The 8,442-nt window shown below is 41.3% G+C and overlaps 1 protein-coding gene across 3 annotated transcripts in view; it reads right to left on the bottom strand.

The window, feature by feature from the left end:
* Positions 1 to 2,026: 2,026 nt before the first annotated feature.
* Positions 2,027 to 8,442, bottom strand: part of LOC139749151 (DBH-like monooxygenase protein 1) — a 171,253-nt gene continuing 164,837 nt past the window's right edge. For 2 of the 3 annotated variants that reach the window (XM_071662790.1, XM_071662789.1), the window contains one exon: positions 2,027 to 2,694. The gene's annotated coding sequence lies outside the window, so the exon portion shown is untranslated. The remainder of the gene's footprint in view (positions 2,695 to 8,442) is intronic. The other variant, XM_071662791.1, reaches the window with a different exon arrangement.

The following is an 8,442-nucleotide window of genomic DNA, read 5'->3' as shown; positions in this document are numbered from 1 at the left end:
TAGTGCCATTGTACAAAGGCAAAGGGGATAAGAGTGAGTGCTCAAATTACAGAGGTATATGTTTGTTGAGTATTCCTGGTAAATTATATGGGAGGATATTGATTGAGAGGGTGAAGGCATGTACAGAGCATCAGATTGGGGAAGAGCAGTGTGGTTTCAGAAGTGGTAGAGGATGTGTGGATCAGGTGTTTCCTTTGAAAAATGTATGTGAGAAATACTTAGAAAAGCAAATGGATTTGTATGTAGCATTTATGGATCTGGAGAAGGCATATGATAGAGTTGATAGAGATGCTCTGTGGAAGGTATTAAGAATATATGGTGTGGGAGGCAAGTTGTTAGAAGCAGTGAAAAGTTTTTATCGAGGATGAAAGGCATGTGTACGTGTAAGAAGAGAGGAAAGTGATTGGTTCTCAGTGAATGTAGGTTTGCGGCAGGGGTGTGTGATGTCTCCATGGTTGTTTAATTTGTTTATGGATGGGGTTGTTAGGGAGGTGAATGCAAGAGTTTTGGAAAGAGGGGCAAGTATGAAGTCTGTTGGGGATGAGAGAGCTTGGGAAGTGAGTCAGTTGTTGTTCGCTGATGATACAGCGCTGGTGGCTGATTCATGTGAGAAACTGCAGAAGCTGGTGACTGAGTTTGGTAAAGTGTGTAAAAGAAGAAAGTTAAGAGTAAATGTGAATAAGAGCAAGGTTATTAGGTACAGTAGGGTTGAGGGTCAAGTCAATTGGGAGGTTAGTTTGAATGGAGAAAAACTGGAGGAAGTGAAGTGTTTTAGATATCTGGGAGTGGATCTGGCAGCGGATGGAACCATGGAAGCGGAAGTGGATCATCGGGTGGGGGAGGGGGCGAAAATCCTGGGAGCCTTGAAGAATGTGTGGAAGTCGAGAACATTATCTCGGAAAGCAAAAATGGGTATGTTTGAAGGAATAGTGGTTCCAACAATGTTGTATGGTTGCGAGGCGTGGGCTATGGATAGAGTTGTGCGCAGGAGGATAGATGTGCTGGAAATGAGATGCTTGAGGACAATGTGTGGTGTGAGGTGGTTTGATCGAGTAAGTAACGTAAGTATAAGAGAGATGTGTGGAAATAAAAAGAGCGTGGTTGAGAGAGCAGAAGAGGGTGTTTTGAAATGGTTTGGGCACATGGAGAGAATGAGTGAGGAAAGATTGACCAAGAGAATATATGTGTCGGAGGTGGAGGGAACGAGGAGAAGAGGGAGACCAAATTGGAGGTGGAAAGATGGAGTGAAAAAGATTTTGTGTGATCGGGGCCTGAACATACAGGAGGGTGAAAGGAGGGCAAGGAATAGAGTGAATTGGAGCGATGTGGTATACCGGGGTTGACGTGCTGTCAGTGGATTGAATCAAGGCATGTGAAGCGTCTGGGGTAAACCATTGAAAGCTGTGTAGGTATGTGTATTTGCGTGTGTGGACGTATGTATATACATGTGTATGGGGGTGGGTTGGGCCATTTCTTTCGTCTGTTTCCTTGCGCTACCTCGCAAACGCGGGAGACAGCGACAAAGCAAAAAAAAAATATATTATATTTATATATATATATATATATATATATATATATATATATATATATATATATATATATATATATATATATATATATATATATATACAAATAAAGTGCATATGAACGCGCACCTTCACAGAACATTCAAACCTCCAACAGCCAGGAATGCTCACCGCTAGGCTATGGGCCAGGCCCATAGCCTAGCGGTTAGCATCCCGCCTCTTGCACAGGGGTCCCGGGTTCGATCCTGGTTGTTGGAGGTTTGTATGTTATATGATATATATATATATATATATATATATATATATATATATATATATATATATATATATATATGATGAAACTCTCCTCGAAATTAATGATCAAATATGATTGCCATAACGGCCCATAAGCCATTGTTAAGTTCAAACTCCTTAATGAGAACATTAATGACCCAGCTATGCCAATTGACTGCCAAGCATAATGTGGCTATTTACTTTCTTCTAGGGTAAAGATAGGCCGCTAATATTCTTACATTTAATAACTAACTCTACTAACAATATCAGAAATAATGTGGCATCCATCTTAACACACCTGCCAACAGTATTTGAAATACTCTTATTCACTAATGTGATGGAAATCTGTTTATTGTACATAAATACTTGAAAATAAGCAATACACCGCAAATTCTGCCGAACAGCATGATTTTGACTAGCGGCTCCGCTTAGTCACTGGTGGTAAAAGTTCACTGAAAGGAGCATCAACTGGTTACACTTATCCCTCCGATCAACTCGTTCTGTACTTGTACGTGGATCCGGAGGTGCAGCAATCCCAGTCATGCGAAGGCCAACGTTCCTCTAGTCTAGTCGGCGTGTACTTGCACTATTCACATATAACGCGATGCCCAGCGTACGTTCTTGATACAACTCAGTGTTTTCATACTAACACTGCTAATATTTTCTTGAGGCCCAAGCTGGCGCACGGCTCCTTCTGTTGGTCGACCCTTACTGGTGCCCTGTTTAAATAGAAGTTATCAATGTCTCTTGCAGACATATTATTGGTTCGTTACCCTTATAAGGGACGAGCCATGCACACTTTATAAAGAAATCCTGTGTAACAGGATTCTTAGTAGATGTTAACATTATGATCCCTAGGCTGTGCAAATTTGTCTGCAAGGTGGTTGGATACTCACTGACCCCCTTCCCTCTGTTCTGAGTAATGTCGGATACACATTTGATGTATTACAAAGATTACTGAAACACTCAGTCAGCTGTTCCCAAAACAATTGCCTCCCATGATTTTTCTCATGACCAGGTGCACAGTCAACCATCTCTCGCTATCCACTTTCAGTTTTACCTATATTAGTCTAGGATTTACTTTCTTATGATCTATCACACACTTTCACAACTCCTGCTTCAGGATTAGCAACACTTCTTCCTTAGCTGTTGTTCTCTCAAAATCCCCTACCTTTCTTCCCAAGAAGTTTACAAACTAATCTTCCCCTTTACCCTTAAGCTTCGTTTCCTTCAGAACCAGAACATCCAGGTGTCTTTCTTCAAACATACTACCTATCTCTCCCTTCTTCTCAACTTCCATCTACACACATTCAGACACGCCTTCGAGGAGGATGAACAGTACTCATTTGACTCGTTAGTCTGCTTCCTCTTTTAGAACTGAAGTACGAACACGGGAGGGTTTCCAACCCCTTGCGCCCACCCCATTTAGTAACCTACGTGAAATATATATATATATATATATATATATATATATATATATATATATATATATATATATATATATATATATATATATATTATACCTGGGGATAGGGGAGAAAGAATACTTCCCATGTATTCCCTGCGTGTCGTAGAGGACGACTAAAAGGGGAGGGAGCGGGGGGCTGAAAATCCTCCCCTCTCGTTCCTTTTTAATTTTCCAAAATAAGGAATAGAGAAGGGGACCAGGAGAGGATATTCCCTCAAAGGCCCAGTCCTCTGTTCTTAACGCTACCTCGCTAACGCGGGAAATGACGAATAGCTTGAAAGAAAAGAAAAGATATATATATATCTTTTTATTTCCACACATCTCTCTTACCCTTACGTTACTTACTCGATCAAATCACCTCACACCACATATTGTCCTCAAATGAGATGTTTGAGGACAATGTGTGGTGTGAGGTGGTTTGATCGAGTAAGTAACGTAAGGGTAAGAGAGATGTGAGGAAATAAAAAGAGCGTGGTTGAGAGAGCAGAAGAAGGTGTTTTGAAATGGTTTGGGCACATGGAGAGAATGAGTGAGGAAAGATTGACCAAGAGGATATATGTGTTGGAGGTGGAGGGAACGAGGAGAAGAGGGAGACCAAATTGGAGGTGGAAAGATGGAGTGAAAAAGATTTTGTGTGATCGGGGCCTGAACATGCAGGAGGGTGAAAGGAGAGCAAGGAATAGAGTGAATTGGAGCGATGTGGTATACCGGGGTTGACGTGCTGTCAGTGGATTGAATCGGGGCATGTGAAGCGTCTGGGGTAAACCATGGAAAGCTGTGTAGGTATGTATATTTGCGTGTGTGGACGTATGTATATACATGTGTATGGGGGTGGGTTGGGCCATTTCTTTCGTCTGTTTCCTTGCGCTACCTCGCAAACGCGGGAGACAGCGACAAAGCAAAAAAAAAAAAAAATATATATATATATATATATATATATATATATATATATATATATATATATATATATATATATATATATATATATATATATATATATAGCCTAGCGGTTAAATGCCTGCCTCTTGCACAAGGGGTCCCAGGTTCGATCCTGGCTGATGGAGCTTTGTATGTTCTATGGAGGTGCGCGTTCATATACACTTTATTCGTATATATATATATATATATATATATATATATATATATATATATATATATATATATATATATATATATATATATAAATATATATATATATATAAATATATATATATATATATATATATATATATATATATATATATATATATATATATATATATATATATATATATATATATATATTTTTTTTTTTTTTGGATAGTCGCTGTCTCCCGCGTTTGCGAGGTAGCGCAAGGAAACAGACGAAAGAAATGGCCCAACCCATCCCCATACACATGTATATACATACGTCCACACACGCAAATATACATACCTACACAGCTTTCCATGGTTTACCCCAGACGCTTCACATGCCTTGATTCAATCCACTGACAGCACGTCAACCCCGGTATACCACATCGCTCCAATTCACTCTATTCCTTGCCCTCCTTTCACCCTCCTGCATGTTCAGGCCCCGATCACACAAAATCTTTTTCACTCCATCTTTCCACCTCCAATTTGGTCTCCCTCTTCTCCTCGTTCCCTCCACCTCCGACACATATATTCTCTTGGTCAATCTTTCCTCACTCATTCTCTCCATGTGCCTGAACCATTTCAAAACACCCTCATCTGCTCTCTCAACCACGCTCTTTTTATTTCAACACATCTCTCTTACCCTTACGTTACTTACATGATCAAACCACCTCACACCACATATTGTCCTCAAACATCTCATTTACAGCACATCTATCCTCCTGCGCACAACTCTATCCATAGCCCTCGTCTCGCAACCATACAACATCGTTGGAACCACTATTCCTTCAAACATACCCATTTTTGCTTTCCGAGATAATGTTCTCGACTTCCACACATTCTTCAAGGTTCCCAGAATTTTCGCTCCCTCCCCCACCCTATGATCCACTTCCGCTTCCATGGTTCCATCCGCTGCCAGATCCACTCGCAGATATCTAAAACACTTCACTTCCTCCAGTTTTTCTCCATTCAAACTCACCTCCCAATTGACTTGACCCTCAACCCTACTGTACCTAATAACCTTGCTTTTATTCACATTTACTCTTAACTTTCTTCTTTCACACACTTTACCAAACTCAGTCACCAGCTTCTGCAGTTTCTCACATGAATCAGCCACCAGCACTGTATCATCAGCGAACAACAACTGACTCACTTCCCAAGCTCTCTCATCCCCAACAGACTTCATACTTGCCCCTCTTTCCAAAACTCTTGCATTCACCTCCCTAACAACCCCATCCATAAACAAATTAAACAACCATGGAGACATCACACACCCCTGCCGCAAACCTACATTCACTGAGAACCAATCACTTTCCTCTCTTCCTACACGTACACATGCCTTACATCCTCGATAAAAACTTTTCACTGCTTCTAACAACTTGCCTCCCACACCATATATTCTTAATACCTTCCACAGAGCATCTCTATCAACTCTATCATATGCCTTCTCCAGATCCATAAATGCTACATACAAATCCATTTGCTTTTCTAAGTATTTCTCACATACATTCTTCAAAGCAAACACCTGATCCACACATCCTCTACCACTTCTGAAACCACACTGCTCTTCCCCAATCTGATGCTCTGTACATGCCTTCACCCTCTCAATCAATATCCTCCCATATAATTTACCAGGAATACTCAACAAACTTATACCTCTGTAATTTGAGCACTCACTCTTATCCCCTTTGCCTTTGTAGAATGGTACTATGCACGCATTCCGCCAATCCTCAGGTACCTCACCATGAGTCATATATACATTAAATAACCTTACCAACCAGTCAACAATACAGTCACCCCCTTTTTTAATAAATTCCACTGCAATACCATCCAAACCTGCTGCCTTGCCGGCTTTCATCTTCCGCAAAGCTTTTACTACCTCTTCTCTGTTTACCAAATCATCTTCCCTAACCCTCTCACTTTGCACACCACCTCGACCAAAACACCCTATATCTGCCACTCTATCATCAAACACATTTAACAAACCTTCAAAATACTCACTCCATCTCCTTCTCACATCACCACTACTTGTTATCACCTCCCCATTTGCGCCCTTCACTGAAGTTCCCATTTGCTCCCTTGTCTTACGCACTTTATTTACCTCCTTCCAGAACATCTTTTTATTCTCCCTAAAATTTAATGATACTCTCTCACCCCAACTCTCATTTGCCCTTTTTTTCACCTCTTGCACCTTTCTCTTGACCTCCTGTCTCTTTCTTTTATACATCTCCCACTCAATTGCATTTTTTCCCTGCAAAAATCGTCCAAATGCCTCTCTCTTCTCTTTCACTAATACTCTTACTTCTTCATCCCACCACTCACTACCCTTTCTAATCAACCCACCTCCCACTCTTCTCATGCCACAAGCATCTTTTGCGCAATCCATCACTGATTCCCTAAATACATCCCATTCCTCCCCCACTCCCCTTACTTCCATTGTTCTCACCTTTTTCCATTCTGTACTCAGTCTCTCCTGGTACTTCGTCACACAAGTCTCCTTCCCAAGCTCACTTACTCTCACCACCCTCTTCACCCCAACATTCACTCTTCTTTTCTGAAAACCCATACAAATCTTCACCTTAGCCTCCACAAGATAATGATAAGACATCCCTCCAGTTGCACCTCTCAGCACATTAACATCCAAAAGTCTCTCTTTCGCGCGCCTGTCAATTAACACGTAATCCAATAACGCTCTCTGGCCATCTCTCCTACTTACATAAGTATACTTATGTATATCTCGCTTTTTAAACCAGGTATTCCCAATCATCAGTCCTTTTTCAGCACATAAATCTACAAGCTCTTCACCATTTCCATTTACAACACTGAACACCCCATGTATACCAATTATTCCCTCAACTGTCACATTACTCACCTTTGCATTCAAATCACCCATCAGTTTAACCCGGTCTCGAGCATCAAAACCACTAACACACTCATTCAGCTGCTCCCAAAACACTTGCCTCTCATGATCTTTCTTCTCATGCCCAGGTGCATATGCACCAATAATCACCCATCTCTCTCCATCAACTTTCAGTTTTACCCATATTAATCGAGAATTTACTTTCTTACATTCTATCACATACTCCCACAACTCCTGTTTCAGGAGTATTGCTACTCCTTCCCTTGCTCTTGTCTTCTCACTAACCCCTGACTTTACTCCCAAGACATTCCCAAACCACTCTTCCCCTTTACCCTTGAGCTTCGTTTCACTCAGAGCCAAAACATCCTGTTTCCTTTCCTCAAACATACTACCTATCTCTCCTTTTTTCACATCTTGGTTACATCCACACACATTTAGGCACCCCAATCTGAGCCTTCGAGGAGGATGAGCACTCCCCGCGTGACTCCTTCTTCTGTTTCCCATTTTAGAAAGTTAAAAAAATACAAGGAGGGGAGGATTTCTGGCCCCCCGCTCCCGTCCCCTCTAGTCGCTTTCTACGACACGCGAGGAATGCGTGGGAAGTATTCTTTCACCCCTATATATATATATATATATATATATATATATATATATATATATATTTATATACCTGGGGACAAAGAACAAAGAATACTTCCCACGCATTCCTCACGTGTCGTAGAAAGCGACTAGAGGGGATGGGAGCGAGGGGCTGGAAACCCTCCCCTCCTTGTGTTTTAGCTTCCTAAACGGGGAAACAGAAGAAGGAGTCAGGCGGGGAGTGCTCATCCTCCTCGAAGGCTCAGATTGGGGTGTCTAAATGTGTGTGGATGTAATCAAGATGAGTAAAAAAAGGAGAGATTGGTAGTATGTTTAAGGAAAGGAACCTGGATATTTGAGCTCTGAGTGAAACAAAGCTCAAGGGTAAAGGGAAAGAGTAGCTTGGGAATATCTTGGAAGTAAAGTCAGGGGTTGGTGAGAAGACAAGAGCAAGGGAAGGAGTTGCACTACTCCTGAAACAGGAGTGGTGGGAGTACGTGATAGAGTGTAAGAAAGTAAACTCTAGATTGATATGGGTAAAACTGAAAGTGGATGGAGGGAGATGGGTGATTATTGGTGCATATGCACCTGGGCATAAGAAGAAAGATCATAAGAGGCAAGTG

The sequence above is a fragment of the Panulirus ornatus genome, chromosome 6 (assembly GCF_036320965.1).
Source record: "Panulirus ornatus isolate Po-2019 chromosome 6, ASM3632096v1, whole genome shotgun sequence".
Lineage (NCBI taxonomy): Eukaryota > Metazoa > Arthropoda > Malacostraca > Decapoda > Palinuridae > Panulirus > Panulirus ornatus.
Note: the sequence above shows the minus strand (reverse complement) of the source record. Positions and strands in the feature narration are given on the sequence as shown.